General features: G+C 43.1%; 1 long non-coding RNA gene across 1 annotated transcript in view; it reads right to left on the bottom strand.

Moving 5' to 3' along the window:
* The window catches only part of LOC139184217 (uncharacterized), a 181,977-nt gene that overhangs the window by 131,887 nt on the left and 24,447 nt on the right, over window positions 1–25,643 (bottom strand). Inside the window, exon 1 of the long non-coding RNA XR_011567786.1 lies at window positions 1–25,643. This exon is cut by the window's left edge and continues 15,175 nt beyond it; it is cut by the window's right edge and continues 24,447 nt beyond it. This is a non-coding gene — a long non-coding RNA (uncharacterized lncRNA).

Here is a 25,643-nt window from a genome sequence, read left to right as displayed (position 1 = left end):
GTTGAGGTGGGGCTGATTAGAGGGCACATGTCCCCTCGATGCTGAAGACAGAAATCTGTTCAGAAACATGGTCTTGGATATAATAGGTGTCTTGGCCACCACTGTATGAGAAAATAGAATGAGAAACTTGGAAATTAATCTTACTAGGTCATTTCATCTAGTCCTCTGCCTCCCGTGCCCTGAATGATTAAAGCAGCCTCAAAAACACAGATCTAGAGAAATGATTTTCTGATTTTTTTCCTGATACTCTTTAAAAACTTTGATTCAGGAGAGGTATGAACTCTTGAATAGAGGAGATGAGAGAACTCAAGGAAAAACTACAATGGTACACAAAAGTTTGAGAATGGGGCCCAAATATGAGTACTTCATAAATACTTTTAAAATATCAGCATAGTTAAAACTCACCAGTAATGTGCTGAGTTGCTTAACAATCTCAGCAATCTCAGTTTCTCTACGAGGATTAGAGTAGAACTACCTCACAGGGCTGTGGTGAGGAAAAAGTGAAATAATAATTATGAAGCATTTATCACATTTTAGATAGCCCAACAATGTCAACCATTATTCACAAATTCATTATTTCCTTTTATTTTCTTAGCCAATAAAATGTATTAAGCCCTTTTGTGTTCACTGAACTAGACCTTGGGAGAAGAGACTGGACATATGATTTTTGAAAGCTGAACAATGCATTAGATATCATTCATTTTTCCTAAATCGAACCTTAATTGTAAAACCCCCCCAAAAAATAATAATAATTAAAAACAGAGTTTCTATGATTTGCCAATATTTGCTCACCTTTAAAATATTCTGATGTATGTATGATATAATGTAAAACATTGCTTATTTTTTACTTGACTATGTTATTTCAACCAAATATTGTTATTGTTGTTTAGGCACTAAACATGTCTGATTCTTTGTGACCCCGTGGACAATAGCTGACCAGACTTCTCTGCCCATGGTATTTCTCAGGCAAGAATACTGGAGTGGATTGCCATATTCTTCTCCAGGGAATCTTTCTAACCCAGGGATGGAACCCACGTCTCCTGCATCTCCTGCATTGGCAGGCAGATTCTTTACCACTGACCCACCAGGGAAGCCCCATTTCAACCAAATACCCATATTCAAGTCTCAATTTTTTGTTTTTATACTGTGGGTAACCTAATCACTGACTACCATGAGTTTAAATGTCTCTTGGCATTTAAAAATAAAAAAATTAAAAACAGAGCCACTGTAGCGGGAGAAGTTGGTAGAGAGCCGCCCTTTTCCTCCCCAGGGAACCCTAAGGTACTGAGGAGTACAGTGTGCAAATCACAGTTCATCCAACCTCTTCATCATACAGATGAGGACTGTGGGGATTACTGGTCTAGTTGCTTGTCAATGATCACACAGATAATCAGACAGCCTGGGCTAGAAGCTGGATCTCCAATATCAAAGAATTCACCAACTAGCTATGGAAACTGGATATATGCATGTCTGGATGTGATAGAAAATTGGGGGTCATTTTCTTCAAGTTGTATTGACAAAGCCTGGACCTTAGCCAGATCCCATACCTTTGGGTTTCAGGTTCTCCACTGGACTTTTGGTTCTGAATAACTTCTACCTTAGTATTAATTAATATGAAAAGAATGGTCATTTATATGCTCAGTGACTGGTACCAACTTTTCATTGAATATATTTTTATAAATTTATGGATTTATTAGAAATATATTCTCTAAGTAAAATACAAATATGTTGACGTTGTAATTAAGGAAAATCATTTTGAATAAAACACCCTTATGCAATCTGGAAATACACAAAATAAAAACAGAAACTGAACATTAAGTCTGATTTCTATTATTTATCTTCTCTGTGCTTCAAACAATGAAATTTATATGACTTTTAGGGAGAATATTTATTTTTTAACACTTACTAAGAAATATGTCCAATATACAAAATAAGATCTACTTGCCCTGACACCTGATTTTGAGCAAGGCAGAGTGACAGTGAAAAGAAATGCTTTGATAAAATGCAATTCCTCCCTAATGGCAAAACTAAAGATTAAAAGATTTTGGGTGTTGGATATTGTACCATTTCCTACTAGGGTGTGAACAACCAAAGGGAAGTGAAACTTCTTTCAGTGCTCTGTCCCACTGCCTGGGGTTGGTGGTAAAATGCTCAGCACCCTCCAGATCCTCCTTTTAATCTCTCTCATTGCCGCATTAGCTTTCCTTGTGAAAACCCACAGACAGCCTATGTTTTAAATCCTATTGCAAAGGCCTCAATTGGAAACAGGTACGGGCTTCAACCAGAGAACAGAGTAGATGAAATGAGGTTCATTTACCCTCCACCAGCATCCCTTCCTCCCACCAGCCCTGGACAGACAGATAATTCTTTTTTTTTTAATTGGCATATAATTGCTTTACAATGTTGTGTTAGTTTCTGTTCTACTACAAAGTGAATCAGCCATATGTATACATATATCCCCTCCCTCTGGAGCCTCCCTCCCAACAAGTCATTTTTGCCTAACACATACACTCAAAACAAAGGAACATGAGGGCTCAGACCCTGCCTAAAAGGTTTTTTGTCTCAGGCAGTCAGTTCAGTCATTCAGTCGTGTCCGACTCTTTGTGACCCCATGGACTGCAGCACACCAGGCCTCCCTGTCCATCACCAACTCCCGGAGTTCAATCAAACTCATGTCCATTGAGTCAGTGATGCCATCAAGCCATCTCATCCTCTGTCATCCCTTCTCTTCATGCCTTCAATCCCTCCCAGCATCAGAGTCTTTTCCAATGAGTCAACTCTTTGCACGAGGTAGCCAAAGTACTGGAGTTTCAGCTTTAGCATCAGTCCTTCCAAAGAATACCCTGGACTGATCTCCTTTAGGAGGGACTGGTTGGATCTCCTTGCAGTCCAAGGGACTCTCAAGAGTCTTCTCCAACACCACAGTTCAAAAGCATCAATTATAAGGTGCTCAGCTTTCTTCACAGTCCAACTGTCACATCCATACATGACCACTGGAAAAACCACAGCTTTGACTAGATGAACCTTTGTTGGCAAAGTAATGTCTCTGCTTTTTAATATGCTATCTAGATTGGTCATAACTTTCCTTCCAAGGAGTAAGCGTCTTTTAATTTCATGGCTGCAATCACCATTTGCAGTGATTTTGGAGCCCCCCAAAATTAAGTCTGACATTGTTTCCACTGTTTCCCCATCTATTTGCCATGAAGTGATGGAAACAGATGCCATGATCTTCATTTTCTGAATGTTGAGCTTTAAGCCAACTTTTTCACTCTCCTCTTTCACTTTCATCAAGAGGCTTTTGAGTTCCTCTTCACTTTCTGCCATAAGGGTGGTGTCATCTGCATATGTGAGGTTATTGATATTTCTCCCAGCAATCTTGATTCCAGCTTGTGCTTCTTCCAGCCCAGCGTTTCTCATGATGTACTCTGAGAATAAGTTAAATAAGCAGGGTGACAATACACAGCCTTGACATACTCCTTGTCCTATCTGGAACCAGTGTGTTCCATGTCCAGTTCTAACTGTTGCTTCCTGACCTGCATATAGTTTTCTTAAGAGGCAGGTCAGGTGGTCTGATATTCCCATCTCTTTCAGAATTTTCCACAGTTTATTGTGATCCACACAACCAAAGGCTTTGGCACAGTCAATAAAGCAGAAATAGATGTTTTTCTGGAACTCTTTTGCTTTTTTGATGATCCAGGGGATGTTGGCAATTTGATCTCTGGTTCCTCTGCCTTTTCTAAAACCAGCTTGAACATCTGGAAGTTCACGGTTCACATACTGCTGAAGCCTGGCTTGGGGAATTTTGAGCATTACTTTTTGGCAAACCACTTCAGTATTCTTGCCTTGAGAACCCCATGAACAGTACGTGGACATTAAAAGGGAACAAATGTTTCAGCAGAAGATGTTTGGTACCAAGTGAGTAGAATAAATTGTAAATGGTCTGGGACTTTACAGAGAAATCATTGCTGGTATTTAGAAAAGACTTTGGCATAAAGATATGGACCATGAGCTAAGCCTTAAATAACAAGAATCAAATGGACAAGAAGGAGGATGTTTCAGGTCAGGATGTTTTTCTGGATATTCTTGTGTATTCACAATTACTAAGATCAGCCCAAAATGGATACTGACCCAAAATGGATCAGCCCAAATTGTACAGAATGAAGTTGAGGTAAGACCACAGAGCCCACTCATAAAAGAGATGAGGGATGTTAAAACCCATAATCATTGCAGTTGTGTTAACTGCTATGTTTATCTTAACCTACTTCTTTGGTGAGAACTTGTTGTTATTTAGTGGCTAAATTGTATCTGACTCTTTTGCCATGCCATGGACTCTAGCCCTCCAGGCCCCTCTGCCCATGGGATTTCCCAGGCAAGGATACTAGAGTGGGTTGCCATTTCCTTTTCCAGAGATCTTTCTGACTCAGGGATGGAACCTGTGTCTCCTGCATCTCCTGCACTGGCAGGTGGATTCTTTACCGCTGAGTCACCAGGGAAGCCCCTTAGTGAAATCTACCCAGTACTTAAAACCATGCAGCCACACCTGCCAGTGACTGCCAGGGCAGATCAGTCCTCACTGGCAGCTTCTCATCCTGATCTCCGATCTCCCTGTCTCTAATTTTCTGTCCTGTTGGAAGCCCTTCATCTGCTTCCCTACCACGCTCCTGGGGACAATGGGGTTTGTCGACAGACAGAGCAAATTTTTTTCTTTTTTAATTCTTCCTGTACATGCAAACAAGCGACCAGCACTACAAGAGCTTTCACATTTGCAAATACCCCAGGGTGTTTCACAAAAATCAATCTGACCAAAACCCATAAAATATAAATTCACCTGCTACAAGCACAGGATGACTGCAGCGATTTCTTCCCCCAACCTCCACGTTACACGGTGTCCATACAAATAATGCTGGACTCTGCACCAATTACTAGAGCCGTGGGAAAAATCTCAAGGTCAGGAGAATTTTCAGGGAAAAAGAAAGCAAATTAAATGCCTCTTTAAAGAGGTCCCTTATAGAAGCATCTGCTTCGAGGCAGATTTGAGCAAAAGTAGATGATTTGAACAAGAAATCTGCCACCTTCCCTTTGTGATGTTGCAACTCTCTGAGAATCACAGCCCCAGCATCCATTCCCAGAGGTGTTCCTAATCTGGAGTCTCAGTGATGTGCTTCTGCTACTGGAGAAGAGGTGAGGATTGTGCTGGGCCTGGGGGAAGGCAGCCGGGAGGGGCGGAGCTGCTAAATATTTAAACACATAAAATGTTTATCTTTATAATGATAAAAAATGCTTCTTGTTGAAGCATTACTTCCTGTTTAATGCTTACTGTTGAAACTTTAAAAATACAAGGAAAAAAATGTCACTCCTCATCCCTCTCTGGGATTCCCAGGTGGTGCTAGTGTAAAGAACTCACCTGCCAATGCAAGAGATGTGAGACATGAGTTCAATCCCTGGGTCGGGAAGATCCCTTAGAGGAGGGCATGGCAACCCACTCCAGTATACTTGCCTGGAGAATCCCACAGAGAGAGGAATCTGCCAGGCTACAGTCTATAGGGTGGCAGAGTCAGATATGACTGAAGCAACTTAGCACACACATCCCTCTCTAACCATCGCTTGGCAGTACATCAACCAGCACAGTCTCCCAAAGCCTGCAGCAGAATCTCCCTGTGCACACACAAAATCAGACTCCCAGGCCTGCCCCCCACATCTGCAGAATCTGGATTTCTGAGCATGGATGAGTCCCCAGCACCTGAGTTTTGAAAGGCACCCCAGCAATTCTTACGATGACTTCCTTTGGAACTGTAAGCACTGCCAGTGCAGACATTTGGGCTTCTTCTGTTCACTATTTTTTTCCTGAGCCTGCCACATGGGAGGTATTCAGTAAACATGCACTGAATAAAAAATAAATTCTTTTTTTTAACCACATACGCTTTTCTTTCTTTTTTTGAAACATGTCCTCATAGTTTCACTTAACGATAGATGAGGGATTTACCATGTACTTGTCACTGTCCTGAGTTTTGCAAGCATTATCTCACTTATACTAAACTCATTAAGCAATCATAATTTATAATCCCCATTTCAGATGAAAAATCCTAAACACAGAGAAACTGTGTAATTTGTCCAATGCCACACAGCTAGTAAGTGATAGAAGCAGGTTTAAACCTCAGAACTATAGAAGCCTGGAGCCTTCATCTTTCATATTTGGATCCATTGAGCCTTTTCTCAGGCTTTCTACATTTTTATGTGACTGACTGACAAGAGCTTAATTTCCAAAATATATAAAAAGTTACTATAATTCAGTAACAAAAAACAAACAATCCAATCAAAAAATGGGCAGAAGACCTAAAGAGACATTTCTCCAAAGAAGACATACAGACAGCCAAGGGGGACATGAGAAGATGCTCATCACTGCTAATAATTAGAGAAATGAAAATCAAAACAAGAATGAGCTACCACCTCACACCAGTCAGAAAGGTCATCATTTAAAAGTCTACAAATAATACATGCTGGAGAAGGCGTGGAGGAAAAGGGACGCTTTTACACTGCTGGTGGGAATGTAAACTGGTTCAGCCACTATGGAAAATAGTATGGAGTTTCCTTAAAAAAAAACTAAAATTAGACATGCCATATGATCCAGCACAGATAAGGCAATGGCACCCCACTCCAGTACTCCTGCCTGGAAAATCCCATGGATGGAGGAGCCTGGAAGGCTGCAGTCCCACTCCTAGGTATATGCCCAGAAAAAAAAAAACAAAAAAAAACTGTAATTCAAAAAGATACATGCACCTGTTTGTTTATAGCAGCCCTATTTACAAAAGCCAAGACATGGAAGCAACCTAAATGTCCACTGACGGATACAATGGACCATCGCGTGCATGCAAGCCAAGTTGCTTCAGTCATGTCCAGCTCTTTGCAACCCTATGGACTATAGCCCACCAGGCTCCTCTGTTCATGGGACTCTCCAGGCAAGAATAGTGGTGTGGGTTGTCATGCCTTCCTCCAAGGGATCTTCCTAACCTAGTAATTGAACCCTTGTCTCTTATGTCTCTTCCATTGACAGGCGGGTTCTTTACCACTAGCACCACCCAGGAAGCCCACAATGGACTATTACTCAGCCGTTAAAAAGAATGAAATACCCTCATTTGCCAGGACATGGATGCAATTAGAGATTATCATACAAGGCAAAGTAAGTCAGAAAGAGAAACACAAATATCATATGCTATCACTTTCATATGGAGTTAAAATACAACACGAACATATCTATGAAATAAAAATAGCCTCACAGATAGAGCAAACAGACTTGTGGTTGCCAAGGGCTAGATAGGGGAGAGAAGATTAGGAGTTTGGGATTAGCAGATGCAAACTATTATATATAGGATGGCTAAACAACAAGATCCTACTGCATAGTATGAGGAATTATATTCAATATCCTGTGATAAAGCAAAGTGGAAAATAATAAATATAGTATATATATGTATGTGTGTTTAATTGAATCACTTTGCTGTCAAGCAGAAATTAACATGACATTGTAAATCAACTATATTTCAATAAAATTTTTTAAAAAGCAATATCCTACATTTTTTAATGGTAATGTGATATTCGACTTACACATTCACTAGAATTTAAGAAATTAAAGAACAGTTCCTCTCTATTTTTACAACACTGTTCCAGAAGCATGTTAACTAAATTTTTGCACAATCATACTTTTTCCTTTAACCATTTCCTGAAAGTGGAATTATCAGGTGAAAGGATATGATCACTTTTAGGACTCTTGATTCATGCTGACTATTGTCCTACTAAAATGTTTTAATAATAAGACACAGATCTACCAGCATTATAAAGGTGCCTACTTCTTCCATTAAAAACATAGAAACTTTGAATATCATTTTAAAATATTTGCTTATGGATGTCAAGCTTGGGGGCTTGTTCTAGTTCTTTTTTGTTCTAAAAAGGGGCACTTCTCACAGGGCAGGACCTTGGAAGTACCAGATTCAGGCAGGGAGACAGAGTTCATCTCCAAACCTTCTGGTAACACCTGTTTTGGGGTTTGTTTTCTGTTTTTATTTTGTTTGACCTCTGTGCCTTGACTGATGCTACACCCCCAGCTGCTGGGGATGTTTTCATTTCTGTGCACTCCACAAATTCACTCTGTCCCATTCCAGCTCTTGGTGACCCTGCTCCTCAGAAGATCTATGTAAGGTCTGCCAAGCGCCAGCAGAAACTTGGTCTCCTGTCATTGTCCACAGAGCACAGGTAAAGAAATCCAGGCTCAGCTAGGCTGAGTAACTTGCCCAAGGTCACACAGCATGTAAAAAGGTAGGATGAGGATTCTTAGAGCGGAACTCTTCACCATCACCCTCCACTGCCTCTCCCTTGGCAACACTTGCCACCTGGGAGAGAAAATCTGAACAGTGAATCAACCATTGCCAGGGTGGACTAACTTAGCAACCCTTCAGTCAAAAAAGAAATTACATCTCCTCATGCAGAGGAAGTGAGAAGGAAACAGCCCCTACCCGCAGCCCCAGCACTCCAAATATATGCATCACTCTGCCCAGAGACACTGGCTCCAAACCCTCGGCCTCTGGTGGAACTGAAATCATCATTGATCCAAAAGTATTCTCTGAATGAGCTCACAGTCTACCTCAGCTGCCTGCTGGCCCTCCAGGTTCCTAGGAGCAGCTGCTTCCTTGGTCAGCTCTTCCAGGCTCATATTTACTGTGAGAAATTTGAAGTTAAAAGTAAAAGCAAATAGAGATGGAATTTAATTATATTGAGCAGATTTGCAACGTGCAAGGAATGCTGTTCTTCTCCTCTGAAAAGCAGAAGAGACAGCTGAGCTGGCACCCAGGAACTGCCTGTGCCGACAACTCAGCTCTCTTCCCTTCTCAGCATCTCTCCATCTATGGATTGCATGTAAGCTCCCTGGGGGCGAGGACTGTGTTCCCGTCACTCAACATACTGCTATCTGTTACTATAGCTTTCAGCAGGAAATAACTGATAAAGAGGATGAGAATGTCTTGGACCATTCTGCACTGATTGTTTTTAAATAAGAAGCCCAGAGGAAGACAGCCTTAGAGTTGGTTTGGCAGCTTAACCAAACCATTAGGATCCAGACTCTCCTATGCAGTAATCCCCCTTATCCGCAGTTTTGCTTCCTGTGGTCTCAGTTACTCCCCCACCCCTAGGTCAACTGAGGGGCAGCGGGTGGAAGGTGAATGGTGTCAGCCAAGAAAGTGCAAACTTATGCCCACACAATTTGTATTTCCAGGCTGGTGACACTTGGGTTGCAAGTGAGTAAGACATAGTTGGCTACAGTTTTCCCACATGGGGAATGTGGCTTACCTAGATGCTCAGAGCACGTGACACTGCTGGTGAAAAGCCCACCCAGGAAACCAGAGGTCAGTCTCTCTGTTAGGATCTGAGGATTCTGCAAACAGAACAGGAATCAGGGGAATGCTGGCAGCCAGGACCACTTCTAGGATGTACATGGAACAAGATTCACTGCTCTCTCACTGGGTCAGATGGTCCTGTGGATGAAAAAAGTTGCCTGCCATAACAGTAAACAAAGGATGTTTCAGTCATCAAGCTACTACAGCCACCCCTGATGGTGAGCCCTGAGGAACTCAGGATGGAGACAGAGGGGCTGCCTGCTGCCAAAGCCTCAGCCACTGGAGTCACTCCAACTGTGCAACACAGGATGGGAAAGAACAGGATGCTGGTTCTAGACAGCTGAGGTGCAAGTGAAAGGAATGGTTTCAGTGAGCCCAGACTCTTGCATATTCCCATACATAAAAAAGTACTAAATTCATTACCTTGAGATGTCTGGTTGTCTTTAATTAATGGTAATCTTTTAATGTTCCGACAAGCTGGTCTTGGTTGCAAAAACCTCTAATATCCTGTCTCCTTCCTTACCTCCTCCAAGTAGTCCTTCAGAGCTATCTGAGAGGTTGTGTCCCAAGACTTAAGTCCTCAGAAAGTCTGCCAAATAAAAGATAATTCTCAATTTTTATGTTGTACATTTGTTTTAAGTCAACAGTCCCTTCTCTTTTGGGGGCCTCAATTTCCTCATTTATAAGATGAAGGATAAAAAAAAAAGAGGAAGAGATCACATTGCATCTCTAAGGCCCTTTAACCTTTGTGTTCAATTTTGTTAGTTATAGAATCTACTAACAAGAAAAATGTTAAATCAGTGATGCAACAGAGGATATGAATAAAGATATGGCCCAACCATATCACAGTAAGATGCAATAGTTGAGAATCTGGGCTTGAGACTCAGCTAGACTTGGCCTCAGTGCCAAGACCTGTCATTACTATATGATCTCATGTTTTTAAGCCCAAGATGAGTTTTCCTTGTCTACAAAATGGAGACAGTAATAGCGATCTCATGAAAGAGCGCTGAGAATTAAATAGTATACTCACGTTGTCAGGTAAAGGACCAGGCACATACTAGGTGCTTCATAAACTTCATTCTCAACAAACGAAAAAGATAACTCCTTAGGAGTGGTGTCTGACTCTTTGCAACCCCACGGACTGTAGCCCACCAGACTCCTCTGTCCATGGGGATTCTCAAGGCAAGAATACTGGAGTAGGTTGCCATTCCCTGCTCCAAAGCATCTTCTCGACCCAGGGATCAAACCTGGGTCTTCTGCATTGCAGGCGCATTCTTTACCATCTGAGCCACCAGGGAAACCCAGACATCCCTGGTGGTCAAGTGGTTAAAAATCCACTCTGCCAATGCAGAAGACCCAGGTTTGATCCCTAGTCTTGGAAGATTCCACATGCCGAGAGGCAACGAAGCCCATGAGCCACAACTACTGAGCCCACGAGCTGCAGATACTGAAGCCCACTCACCCTAGAGCCCACCCTAGAGAAGCCACCACAATGAGAAGCCCAAAAGCCACAATGAAGAATAGTCCCCACTCACCACAACTAGAGAAAGTTCGTGCACAGCAACTAAGCCCCAGCATAGCCAAAAATAATTTTTTTAAGCTTAAAAAAAAAAAAAAAACAAAGAATCCTCAATTGATAATCTTCCTTTAAGACTTCAAGAATCTCCATATCTTGGTTTTGGTTTCCAAATCTTTCTTCCAAAAGAACTATCCTTTTTTCTGACTGCCAACTTTGAGTTCAAGGAAGGTGCTGGGACCTTCATTCTTCCTGAAACCTGGATAATTATGTGTTTTATAATGAGGAATGCTGGGCTTCACTGTAGACTCAGGGAGGTGTGCAGAGGCCATCTATTCTGGCAAGGGTCCACCTTTTCTTCCTTTCATGGGCCTTGTCTTGTTGGATAGCCAAATAAAAGGTTCTGCCCACTCACATTCAAAAATCTATTCATTGATGGGATGTAATTCACATTATGTGCCACTAATTACCCTAGGAAAGCAGTAAAAATTAATAAGGAACTACAGTTTAATTGTTTGATAATGACAGGGAGTTCCAAAGTGTTCTCTTGGGTAATAAAATTAACATTTAAACTAGTTCAGTCAAAGAACCTTCCCTTAAATATAACTCTTCACTATTAGTGTGGCTTATTTATTTCTTTATTATCTCTTTGGCAGCTCTAAAATATCACAAATATCTACTGAACATTGAGAATCTGCCCAGTGTTCCAGGACAGTGACTAGCCTGTATGCAGAGTTTCGGGTGAACTGTGGGTGGTCCCCACCACACACCCACACACACACACACACTCACAGACACACACACTCACAAACACACACTCACAAACACACACACACACTCACAGACACACACACTCACAGACACACACACTTACAAACACACACTCACAAACACACACACACAGTACAATCAGATTGTTCTATGTTTATTTAACCAGGGGTAAAGAAGCTTCTCAAAAACTAGGGCATTTTCCCAAAGGGAGATGGGAGCTGGGAGAAGCTGCTAAAGCACTGCCTAGAGTAGGGTCCTACAAAATCTCAGAAATGAAATTTTTGCTACGATGTTATTCTTTTACATTTGAGTGTATACTGCTATTCCAGGATACTCTCTGGGCTTTTAAGGAAATGTGGTAGTTTTAAAATATGCCCATAAAAACTGGAGTCTAATTTCCTCCCCCTTGAACATGAGGAGGATTTAATGCTTCTAACAAAATGTAGCAGAAGTGAGGTTGTGTGACTTTAAACTAGGTTCTAAAACGGATTCAGATTCCACCTGGCTGTCTCCTGAGATGCTTGCCCTTGGAATCCAGCCACCACGTTGTGAGGAAACCCAAACACAAGGAAAAGCCACACATGGATGTCTCGGCCAACAGACCCAGCTAGGCCCCCAGCCTGCAACGGCATCAACCACCAGACTCATACTTGAAGGAGACCTTAGATCAGGGGTCCCCAGCCCCAAGCCATGGACCAGTACCCAGTCTATGCCCTGCTAGCAACCAAGTTGAGGCAGTGAAGCTTCATCTGCCACTCCCCATCGCTACCCATCACTCACAGAACTGCTTGCACCACACCCCCACCCCTATCTTCCTGGAAACCAGTCTCTGGTGACAAAAAGGTTGGAGACCACTGCCTTAGATGATTCAACACTCAGCCTTTGACCCTTCCTGCTTGTCCCACAGCTGAGGCCCAGAGCTGGTGCATCAGACACAAAGCATGCCCCTTGTACTCTAAATTCCTGACCCACAGAAACCACGTGCTGAGCTGTGCTGTGCTCAGTTGCTTCAGTTGTATTTGACTATTTGCGACCCTGCAGACTACAGCCTGCCAGTCTTCTCTGTCTATGGGATTCTCAGGCAAGAATACTGGAGTGGGTTGCCATGCCCTCCTCCAGGGGATCTTCCTGACCCAGGGACAGAACCCACATCTCCTGAGCCTCCTGCAGGGCAGGTTGATTCTTTACTGCTGAGCCATCGGGGAAGCTCACAGAAACCATGTGAGAAATTCAATGATAATCATTATTTTAAGCCACAAAATTTGGAGAAAAGCTCTTATATGGCAATAGATGACACATACAGAAAATTTTATAGACACGGGGACTGTTAGTTCTGGAACCAAAACCTTAAGGCCAGCAAGGCATGACTCACACAGGTCAGAGGGGAATGAAGAGGAAGGGCTCAGTGTTGCAGACCACAGCCCCAGCCCCCAGCCTTTCAACGTATTCATCCCCTGCTGAATGACACACCTCAACAGAAGCTCTGTAGTTCTGAGCAACTTAACGACTGAAGGGTTTACTTATAATTCACAGAGATAGGACTAAGTACTGTTTATCCACCTGGAATGTTTGCTTTCCCTGAAGAGTTAAGGATTGGCATTGATGATCTCTTGAAAGTTTGCTCTCAGAGAATCCCATCATGTTGTGGCCCATTTTACACTTGCCTGAGACAGAGAAAAAGCCAACAAAGAAACGGCTGTTCTCTGAGCCCAGTCATCCCCACTCCTCCACCCTCGACTCAGACTCCATGCCCGATGTCCGTTCTCTCACACCAGCACTGCCATCTTCCCAGGCCAGGCCAGCTGTTTTCTTATTCATTCATTCATTCACTATGTATCTAGTGCCTACTTCATCAGGGGAGACAGACATTAAACAACTAATCACACAAACAAAGAATTCCACTCGTGACTTTCCTAGCAGTCCAGTGGCTAGGACTCAGCGCTCCCAATACAGAAGAGCTAGGTTTGATGCCTGGTCTGGGAACTAGATTCCACATGCTGCAACTAAGATCCAGGGCAGACAAATAAATAAATACTAAAAGAAAAAAAGAAGAATTCTTTTTGTCCTAAGCACTTAGAGGGAGAAGTCCTCTGGGGAGGTAGGGATATTTAAGCTGAGATGTAAAAAATTAAAGAATGAGTGAGGCAGACAGAGGGGGGTGGGGTGTAGGGAAAGCATTCCAAACAAAATGTTGCTCTGTAGGGAGACAGAATGTGGTTTCTAGGAACTTAAAGACCAGTCAGGATGCCAGTCAGAATTGGAGGAAGCAAGTGACTGCCTCCAGAAAAGTCTGGGCAAGGAGGGAACAACCAGATCATGTGAAGCAGTATAGAAAGATCTTAACTATATTCTAACAACAGGCAACCACAGAAGTGTTTAAAGCACAACAGTGGCTGGGTCAAACTTCATCTGTTAAAGCATCTCAGTCCCCTAACCCCACCATTTCCCTTCTATGTGTATACCTCTGTACAATCCAGATCACATTATATTAGTTAATTGTTTGGGTATCTTTCTCTCCCACAGTGCTTCTGGGTCTCTTACCATATCTTATTCATATCTGTAATTCCATTAGGCTTCCTACTGCTCTTGGGATCAAGAGTAAACTCCTTCTGCAGCCTGCAAGGCCTTGTACCATCTGTCCTTTGCCCACGGCCCCAGGATGGTCCTGAGTCACTTCCTTTGCACTTCAGTCATTCATCATGGTCCAGTCACTCTGAAAGACCTGTCACATCCTTCCAAGATGCCCTCGCTAGGATAAAGCCCCTGCTAAACACTCTCAGAGCAACCAACTCTTCTCCAGCAGAGCACCTAGTGGGATTCCATTTATCCAGAATCTCTAGCCGGATTCATATCACCACTCATACATATTATCAATTTAATATCTGTCTCCCCTCCTAAACTGTCAGTTTTATGAAAGCAGAGACCTCATATGCCTTGGTCACTATCATATCTCCAGGACCTGGCACTTTGACACTTACAGTTGGCATTCCACAAAGAGATGTTGAATGACAGAATGAAGGAGTGGGAATGCATGAATGGATGATTTCATGTATGATCCCAGTGGTCACCCAGGCCAATACAACAGCTGATGTTGGACACCTCTCTCTGATCACCATTCAGGTCCTTCAATGACATCACCTCTTTGCTGGCCTCACTGACTCTCCACTGGAAGAAGCCAATGTTAGTGAAGGCTTTATGGAATAAATGGAAAGTACAAATGTATAGAGAAAGCAAAGAAGGCATTTCTGGCAATCTCTGAGTAGCTATTATCTTAATCCTTCTGCCAAGCAAGAGAGGAAAGCTGGCAAACACCCAGGCTCAGTCACCAAGTCCATGTAAATGCTGATGTGTATAGGACTTTGGCTGTATTCATAAGCTTTCCAAATCCGGAGCACTTCAAAGTCCGTTATGGGAACTAATGGGGTCAAATACGGTCCTCCAGGCCAGTGCTTCTCAAACTATCTCTGGTAAAGGGCCAAGTTTTAATTTCATTTTCAATCCATCACGGATCAATACTTTACAAAGATAGTAGGAATTAAATACTTAGAGGAGGCTGCAATGTCAGATTTCTATAAAAGTTTCCATATGATTACTGACCATTTCTGTACTCAGTTCCTCATGGGTTACAAATATTTGAAGACCTGCATCCATCTGCAAATCACTCTTTGAGCAGCACTGATCCAGGTCAGTACTTGCACTCCCAACGCCTCATTCCTCAGCCACAGCAGACATTGCTAATCAATCATCACACATTTCCCCACGTAGCCCGTGTTTGGTTTTAAAATCTTCCTCATCCCAATGTTCAAGATAACCACTACCCTTCACACCTGTTAGAATGGCTACAATCAAAAAGACAAGAAATAACAAGTGTTGGTGAGGATGCGAAGTAAAGGGAACCCTCACGCACTGTTGTGAGAATGTGAATTGGCGCAGCCACTATGGAAAACAGTATGGAGGTTCCTTAAATACTCAAAATACAACTATCATATGATCCATCAATTCCACTTCTGGGTATTTATCAGAAGAGAACGAAAATACTAACTCCAAAAATACATGCACCCCCATGTTCAATGAAGCATTATTTACAATAGGTAAGATATTGGAAACTACCCAAGTGTCTATCAACAGATGAATGAAACTGTGGATTATATAACTACAATGGAATATTTTTCAGCCATTAATAGAATGAAACCTTGACATTTGCAACAATATAGGTAGATCTCAAGGGTGTGATGTTAAATGAAATAAGTCAGATTGAGAAAGATAAATTAGAGTTATGATATCTCTTATATGTAGACTCTTTTTTAAAAAAGAAAAAACTTACAGATACAGAGAAAAAAATTGGTGGTTGCCAGACGTGAGGGATTGGGGGGAGAAATGGGAGGTAAAAATTAAAAGTTTTTAAAAGAAAGAAACCCTGTAAACTTTACCTGTCATTTTCCTATTCTTCCTTCCTCTACAATCCCAGGGCTAAGCAATCACTAATTTACTTTCTGCTTTCTATCTTTCCTATTCTGGACATTTTATATGTCTGAAAAATGAACAAAGTCAGCCACAACCATGTACACAATCGGGGTACGATGGGAAATTACACTTATTTACCACCCCTACTCTCCATCATCCACAGGCTTGGCCATTTGTCATATGCACACCCAGGAAAAGGAAATGTCTCTATTTTTGTTTCCAGTTTAATGAAAAGTTCGTTAAGAATGACCATCTAATCAAAAGGAGTCCTTCCTGATCATTCAGTCCATTAACAACCTCTTTGCAACTTGAGAAGCCCTTAATTAACACACACTAAGAGAAGATATAGCAATGATACCATGAATAGAAACTTCTGGTATGTTCTCAGATGTAAACTATATGGATTGCATTTGGGAACCTGAAATCACTAGCCCTTTACTGCTTTGACCCTTTTCTCCCTCAAATTCTCCATCCCTATGGCTCACCTGCTTCTACTTCAAGCTGTCACAAGGGCTCATTCACAGTGAGTTATTTTCACTTCTCAGCACACTTTTTAACAAAACAGTGAGGTTTTCATTCCTCTCACATTCATTCTTTTCCCCAAGCAAGATTAAAATTCCTGGACCTTTCTTGGGTCAATATAAGGCTGTAAGTCAACCTCCAGTCATGGCCACTGAGAGGACAGAGAAAAAACAGCCACGAGGTGGAGAGAATTGATCTGCTGTCTCCCGGCTTTAGATCTGAAACTCACTCTTGGAGAAAGGCAAGTTTCACTTTGAAGCTTTTCTCTCAACCTTGCCTTTAAAGTTCTCTTTGAAAATTTTTTGCAACTTCCTCCTGATCCCTGCAAACCACAGAATCACAGACTGTTGGTGCTAGATACGCCTTAAAGGGCCTCTGGTTCATCCAAAGTCCTCTTGTGAGTAGTGGGGGAAAACAGTGAGGTCAGTGTGAGCAGTCAGCAGACGTGGCCCCCTTGCTAACCACTGATGACCTCAGAAGAGTTACAGCACGTTTCCAAAACTGTTTCCAAGAAAGACAGATAAGATCCCTAAAATGAGGTGATTGCGACCCACTCATGGGCCTAGTTGAGAATAAAATCAGATGATGTAAAATAAGTTGCCTTAAAACGAAAGCACCATATGAATGCTAGGATTTTACCAGTCCTTCTCAGCATTATAGTAAACTAAAGGCCAACATCAGAGTAGAAGCATAGGGAGGAGAAAGAGAGGGTGAGCCAAGGTGCCTTTTGCCAAAGATCTTTTTTGACCACTTGGGACCTGGAATTAATTTAAGGAAAGGAACTGGGGTGTTTTGGACCATCTTAGTCCAAGCAAGAAAGGAAAGTTGGTTGTAATTTGATCTAGGATGGTGGTCATGACAGAAAAATGTGGACAAATTCAAAAATATTTACAATGTAAAATTATCAGGCTAAGTGCCCAACAGCAAGTGAATGGATAAAGACAATGTGAGAGAGATACATACACCATGGAATGTTATTAACCATAAAAAAAGAAGGAATTCTGCCATTTGTGACAACATGGGTATTCCTTAAAGATATGATGCTAAGTGAAATAAGCCAGGCAGAGAAAGACAAATTATATCTATGTGTGTGTGTGTGTGTGTGTGTGTGTAGATCTTATATATATATGCAGAATCAAAAATAAAAAAAGAAACCAAACTCAAAAAAAGAGAACAGATGTGTGTTTACTAGAAACACAGTTGGGGTGTGGAGGAAATAGATGAAGGTGTTCAAAAGGCACAAACTTCCAATTATAAGGTAAATAAACTCCAGGGATGTCCTGTACAACATGGTGACTACAGCTAACACTGCTATATGATATATATGAAAGTTACTGAGCTGAAATCCTATCAGTTCTCATCACAAGGAAAAAAATGGTTTTGTAACTATATGAGATGGATGTTAACGAAACTAATCATTTTGTAGTATATGTGTGTCATTATGCTGTATCCTTTAAACTTACACAGCAAGTCATTATTTTGTATGTCCACAATATCTCAATAAAATGGCAAAAAAAAAAAAAAATTACCAGGGCTAGGTGATGGATTGGATACAGGAAGAGAGAGGGAGGGGCTTATTTAACTGGAGATAAGAAAGATTAGAAGAGTTCCAGTTGGGTACAGAAGGGAGATCACAGACTTGCTTTTGCACATGTTGAGTCTGACTCACCTTTGGGATCTCCAAGCAGATATGCTAAATAGGCCACTGGAGCTGAGAGACTCTGTGTAGCTCAAGATATAAAAGGTAAAGTATATCCATGTAGGTGGGAACTGAAGTAATTGGCTAGGATGAGAGAATACCAAGGGAGAGAACACAGGGTGGGAAAAGAAGGGGGCCTAGGACAAGTCTGTGGACAAGGACCATAATATTTAACAGCAGAAGACGATGCACCTTAAGAGAAATTAAGGAGAGACCAGAGACAGAAGGAAAAGCAGAACAGTGTTTTTAAGCAATGAAAGAACATAACTTAAGAAGGAAGAAAAGGGACTCCCCTGGTGGAACAGTGGATAAGAATCTGCCTGCCAACGCAGGGGACACAGGTTCAGTCCCTGGCCCAGGAAGATTCCACATGATTCAGAGCAACTAAGCCCATGCGCCACAACTACTGAGCCTTCATGCTGCAACTACTGAGGCCCGTGCACCCAGAGCCTGCGCTCCACAAGGAACGCCACCGCCATGAGAAGCCCACGCACCACAGCAAAGAGCAGCCCCCAATCACAACTAGGGAAAGCCCGCACGCAGCAGCAAAGACCCAGAGCAACCAACACCAAATAAATAAATAATAAAAATAAATAAAAAGGAAGGAAGGAAGAAATAGCCAGTGGCATCAAGTACGGACAAGGATTCATTTAAGATGGAGATGGAGAAATATCCATCAGAAATTGAGGTGCCCTTTCATGATAGCATCCCATTTTGGGTCCTTTCCAAACACAGGTTCTTTCCTATGACTTGTCCCCATGACCATCCAGGGTACAAAACAGACCTGAACTCTGGGAAAAACCAACCATTTATGAGATCCTGAATGCTAGGGCTATTTTCAACATGACAGTTTGAGGCTTCAGCTAAGGCTGTAACTTTCTGGAGCCACCACTACACCCTACATACCAAGAAATCCTATCTCCTGAGATTGGTTTCCTCTAGATCACAGATGGCAAGTATGTGGCACACCCATCAAACCTGGGTCCACATCAGTTCAGTTCAGTCATTCAGTTGTGTCCAACCTTCTGTGACCCCATGGTCATGCCAGGCTTCTCTATACATCACCAACACCCAGAGCTTGCTCAAACTCATGTCCACTGAATCAGTGATACCATCCAACCATCTCATCTTCTGTTGTCCCCTTCTCCTCCTGCCTTTGATCTTTCCCAGCATCAGGGTCTTTTCTAGTGAGTCAGTTCTTCACATCCAGTGGCCAAAATATTGGAACTTCAGCTTCAGAATCTGTCCTTCCAATGAATATTCAGGACTGGTTTCCTTTAGAATGGACTGGTTGGATCTCCTTGTAGTCCAAGGGACTCTCAAGAGTCTTCTCCAGCACTACAGTTCAAAAGCATCAATTCTTCAGCATTCAGCTTTCTTTATGTCCAACTCTCACATCCATACATGACCACTGGAAAAACCATAGCTTTGACTGGATGGACTTTTGTCAGCAAAGTTAATGTCTCTGCTTTTTACTATGCTGTCTAGGTTGGTCATAGCTTTTCTTCCAAGGAGCAAGCGTCTTTTAATTGCATGGCTGCAGTCACCATCAGCAGTGATGGAGCCCCCAAAAATAAAGTCTCTCTCTGTTTCCATTGTTTCCCCATCTATTTGCCATGAAGTGATAGGACCGGATGCTATGATCTTAGTTTTTTGAATGTTGAGTTTTAAGCCAGCTTTTTCACTCTCCTCTTTCACTTTCATCAAGCGGCTCTTTAGTTCCTCTTCACTTTCTGCCATAAGGGTAATGTCATCTGCATATCTGAAGTTATTGATATTTCCCCCAGCAATCTTAATTCCAGTTTGTGCTTCATCAGGCCCAGCACTTCATATGATGTACTCTGAATAGAAGTTAAATAAGCAGGGTGACAATATACAGCCTTGACACACTCCTTTCCCAATGTGGAACCAGTCTGTTGTTTCATGTCCAGTTGTAATTGTTGCTTCTTGACCTGCATACAGATTTCTCAGGAGGCAGGTCAGATGGTCTGGTATTCCCATCTCTTTAAGAATTTTCCAGTTTGTTGTGATCCATACAGTCAAAGGCTTTGGTGTAGTCAATAAAGCAGAAGTAGATGCTTTTCTGTAACTCTTTTGCTTTTTTGATGATCCAATGGATGTTCACAACATGATCTCTGGTTCCTCTGGCTGTCCTAAATCCAGCTTGAACATCTGGAAGTTCTTGACTGATGTACCGCTGAAGCCTAGCTTGGAGAATTTTGAGCATTACTTCGCTAGCATGTGAGATGAGTGCAACTGTGCGGTAGTTTGAACATTCTTTGGCATTGCATCAGACATTACTAATTGACTAGAAGTCCCCACTGAAAAATGTGTGTCTCTGGGGGTCACTATGTCTACATGCCATGTTCCAGGATGGAGGCACACCTCTGAACCCTGGACCCCCTGCCCACCTCATTGTCCCCCACTCCCCATCCTCTTCTGAGGAGATGGAGATGCGACACGCCATGCCACGTCTCTCTGTCCCTGACTGCACTCAGCCCTCAGCCAGACTGTTGCATCTGTTCCCAATACTGATGTGATCTGCAGTTATTTGCTTTGGAAGTCAAAGCCCAAGGACTGTCAGCTTTATCTGGAGAGCAGGGCCTGCTCCACAGAGAAGGCAACAACTCTTCACACAGCAGAGTCGTGTTTGTTTGGTTGGTCCTGGGGGACATGAATACCCACCGGATCCTGCCCAGCACGTTCGAGGCGCATGCCTCCTCACCAGTCTGATTTGGGAGGATAATAAGCTAAACAAAGGAGCAGACGATCGTGGAGGTTTATTTTCAGTCTGTGTGGTGTATATTTAGCCATCTTGTGACTGGACTGCTAGCGCTGTGTGGCAGTCGCCCTTGGGAAATTCAATCCTGGAGAGAGTGGAGGTGGGACAGATCTGGGAGAGAGGAAGGAAGGGCTTAAAATGCCACTTGCAGGAAGAAGGAGCAGACCAAATTTGTCCAAAACGCAAGCAGCCAAGGACAGGATTTGGGACACTGGCAGTAACATGGAATAGACTGTAAAATTGTGTAAGAAGGGACATTTTTCTTAAGCATCTGTAAACAGCCAGACGTAGGAGTGTGAAGTCCCCTCTTCTTCCCTTCCTGGCCACCTTCAATAAGCCTGACAGGGGTAGCAACTCAGAAAACCCGAATTCTAGCCCTGGTTGGCCATCAGCTGGAAGCCAAGTTTCCGCTCTACAGAGCAGAAGGGCTAGAGAGGATGAGCCCTAGGATGCCATGACCAACCCCTCAAGATGAAGAGAGGCAACACAGGGGATGTGCGATGGGTCCCGAGGCGGGTGGTGAGCTGCCAGTTGAAACGGTGGGGGAGGGGAAGTCCCTGGGGGTCTGGTGGTTAGGACTCTGCTTCCACTATAGAGGGCACAGGTTTATCCCTGGTTGGGGAATTAGGACCCCCTCAAGCTGCACGGTGTGGCCAAAAAGAAAAACTAAAAAAATCTTAAACTAGAACATTCTGCAATCATTACAAATTATGGTACTGATGTCACCCAACCAAAAAAAAAACTTGCCCTAAAATGTACATAAACATGAAAATAATCTTTAGAGATGCACAAATCACGATGCTAATCTATATTAACTGAGTAAAGCTATCTATCACATCCTGTAGGAATTCAGCAGCCACTCGAGGCAGCCGCTTGCTGTCAATCAGGTAGCGGTGGGAGGAGCGACCATCACCCAAGGAAGAAATGAGACTCCAAGCCGGGCCTCCATGGCTCCAGAGGACCCCTCCCACCCTGTACTGCAAATCCCAGAAACTGGTGCTGCCAGAGAAAGGAGGTTTTTCTATAGGGTTTTTGTTGTTGCTGGTTTTGATTTGTTTGGGTTTTTCGTCTCTGGGACGGTCCACCCCAGCCCGAGGCATCAAGGGGTGAGTAAGGACACCACAGGTCCTCTGGGGCCAGTCCCAGGGGGTCCCCCCTCTTAAAACAAGCCCGCAGCTTTAGGCAGAAGCCCGACTTCTTAGCGGGGCCTCCCAGAGATAGTCTTGTCTGGCCATAAACTTCTAACTCTAGAATGCGGAGGCAGAAAGGGGCCTTAAAGCATCCCTCAATCCCAGAGCAGTCCTGTTTCCACAAGTTTTCTTTTCAAGTTGTTAGCCTCCTGAGCTATTTCAGAAAGGCCCTGGATTCCAGGATCATGGAGGGTTTGAGTTTCAGGGAGAACCTTGCTTCTCACATGTATTTACCCGGTCTCCCGTATCAGGCCAAATGCCTCATCTCTATCAAAAGGCAAAGAGGATTCTGACTGTCTTGGTGTGATCTGAAAAGAGTATCTTGCTCATCACTTGCCAACTCCGCCCTAGCTCTTCATTATTTTGTGGTAAAGTATATTCTTCTGTAAAATGAAAGGAGGTATGAGTCAGGAAAACAGAACTCCTTCAGGGGAAAACCCCCTAAATTAGAAATTACACAGGAGGCATCTGAGGGGGGCAGTTCTCCACTCTTAACTGTCTTCACCACTTGGATTCTTCGAATCAGAAGCGACTTTTCACATTGTATCATCCTTTTATAAAAGAGCAGTTTAGACCCAGAGAGTATGTTCTTAAGCAAGATCACACAGCACACTGAGAACCAAGACTGAGGCCCCCTAGACCCGCTGCACATTTTGAAGGACTCTTAAAGCTTAAATTCTAATCCAAGACTCCATTCCTTTGTTTTACAGGCAATACGAACCATCCCCACCAGAAGCTCACTTTTAAATTTTCTTTGATGGCACTAGCACCTGTAAGCAATCAACACCATGCTGTAAGCACACTCGGTGTGTCCGAATCGAGACACGCAGAGCTTGGGCTTGGGAGCTTGACGGGTCCCACACCAGCGCAAACCCTGTCCGACTGTTAAGCGTGTTGCCTGCGGACTTCGTTTGTTTTCTTCACGGAACTTAGTCGTTTGCTTTGGCGCTCCTGCCCCCTAGTGGCAGCAAACGTCACCGCAGCCATATTCTTCAGACAAACGAAAGGGAAATTGAGTTGAGACTTTTCTGAAGAGGAATAGAGGCAATCCGTATCCTTCTCTAGAAGAGAAGGCTTGGTTACGATGGTGGGATTTCTTAACCTCATACACAAAAGCGTGACTAACTAGACATTAGCCTGCAGCGGATCTGAATCTGCGGAGACGTGAAGCCAGAGCACCAAGGATCCTAGGTTGAAGATAGATTATATAACTCAAGGACTCATAAGCTCTGAGCATCTGATGGGGCAGGAATAAAAGGACCTAAAATAGCAAAAGAGAGGAATATTGGCACATGGTACCCCCCAAATAACACTGGCATGAATGAATTCAAAGTCTTTCCCCCTAACTTTACCCAAGCTCTGTCCAATATTCAAAATACTGGTCCTCATTCTGCTTAGTTAATGGCTGCTCCTTCTGCCCATCTCTGTTCAGCACTTCCCTTGCCTCAGCAGATGACATGGTTCTCTTTATATGCTGTCATAGCTCTGGGTATGTATCCTTCATAAGAACTTTCACAGTCCCTAAGTCTGTGTTTCTCTGATTATTTTCATGCCCACACTAAAGCGTAAGTTCCATGAGGACAGTCACTGGGGCTATCTTGTTGACTACTGAATCTGTCTGAATCCGTGCCCCTAAACTAGTGAGTAACACAGAGGAGGCCCTCAATTAATGCTTTTCAGCAAAATTAGCGAAATTACAAGTGCTGGTTAAATGGCTGAATGATAGCTTTTACAAAGTTAAAAAGTAAACCTCAATGGAGAAAGGTGAGCTTCTTGGGTTTTCAGGGCTATGTAGTGCTGGCTATGTGATCAGTGCTTTTCTTGACATGTCTTGGGATCCCTCCTAACCTATAAAAGGCACAAAAATCTTCTGAGAATAGAGACCACCCTTGACTATCACCTCAAATGGTCACCATCACCCTTGGGGCAGGTAGCTGGGCAGGTGTCTTTACTGTAATTACACTTGTTAACGTTCAGCCCCCACCAGCTCAGCTTTCAATCCTGCCATGGAGGGGAAACCAGCCCAAGAACGGAAGACCAGCAGATTAAGTGGCTACATGGACATCAGAAGACCTGACCTTCAGAGCTGCCTCTCTGTGTGATCTTGGATGGTGCCTTTCTTCACAGGCTCTCTGTTGTCCCATTTCCAAAGTTTTTGGGTGTGCAGCATCAAAGCCACTGGTTCTCAGGTGTCAGAAAACCCAACCTAAACTGTCCTAAGGGGGCAAAAGATGGATCCATATTACTCATGAAATCTAAAAGTCATGGATTCAGGATTGACTAGTCCAGGATATCAAGCAACTTCCTCCCAGCCTGGTCTCTCTCCTCCATCCTTCAGCATTGCTTCTCTCCTGTGTTGGTTCCCTGTTGGTTCCCTTTCTGGAATGTTCCTTATATATGGGGATCTCCAGCAGCTCCAGGCTTTCATCCCCACAGCAGAAAAACAGAGGGGCTTTCTCTGGACTGCCTCGTGGGTGCCCTTGGGCCACATGCCCACACATGAGCCAGTTGCTGTGGTCAGGAGAAGTTCTGGGCTCCACCAGAATCACGTGGATTGACAAAACCAGAAACCAGGCACCCCCCAGGGGTGATGAAGGAAGTACTCTCAGAATGTGAGCAAATAGTCGCTAGACATGCAAAATCAGAAATGGCACTGCAGAGTAAGTGATCTTGAACGCTTTGACTAACCTTATGTGACTCTGATTGGATGACAGGGAAATGGAAGGAAGAATAAAGCCATGGACATGCTCTAGTGTTAACCCAGCCTCAAAGTCTTTCAGAAAGCTGAAATGCCAAGTAAGACCCCTCACCCATTCTGGAGGGAGAGTAGGGGTGATGTTAGCAACCCCTAGAAAGCAAGGAGTAATGGTGACCCTCCAGAAGCCAAGGGGCAGAAAATGAATGGCATTTTGATAACAACACGAAATGGAACATTTCTATTTCCCAAAAAGATAGACACTGTCAGTAAGATTCATAAAATTAAAAAAAAAATCTTATTAAACTTTCCCTTTCACTGCTTCTTTGTATCTCTGGTTGAAATGGAGCAGGATGCAGGTTGCCATGGTGACAGCTGAATTTTTAAATAACAGGGCTCCGGAGCTCTGGCTGCTGGCTGTACCCAACCCAGGCAGGAAACGGTGGGGAAAAGAAGAGAAGCAAAGTGAGAAAAAGATGAAAGCTCCTGGGCTCATCCCAGGACATGGTAACTTCTCCAACTTGTTCTCCTTGCACTAAGGATAAGGCCCCCAAGTTGCAGACTCTGGCTTCTTCAGAGAATAAGAGAATGTAGAGCCCAAATGCCTAAGGACAGGACCTCAGA

Source organism: Bos indicus, chromosome 7 (assembly GCF_029378745.1).
Source record: "Bos indicus isolate NIAB-ARS_2022 breed Sahiwal x Tharparkar chromosome 7, NIAB-ARS_B.indTharparkar_mat_pri_1.0, whole genome shotgun sequence".
NCBI lineage: Eukaryota > Metazoa > Chordata > Mammalia > Artiodactyla > Bovidae > Bos > Bos indicus.
This window is presented reverse-complemented; position numbering and strand designations above follow the sequence as displayed.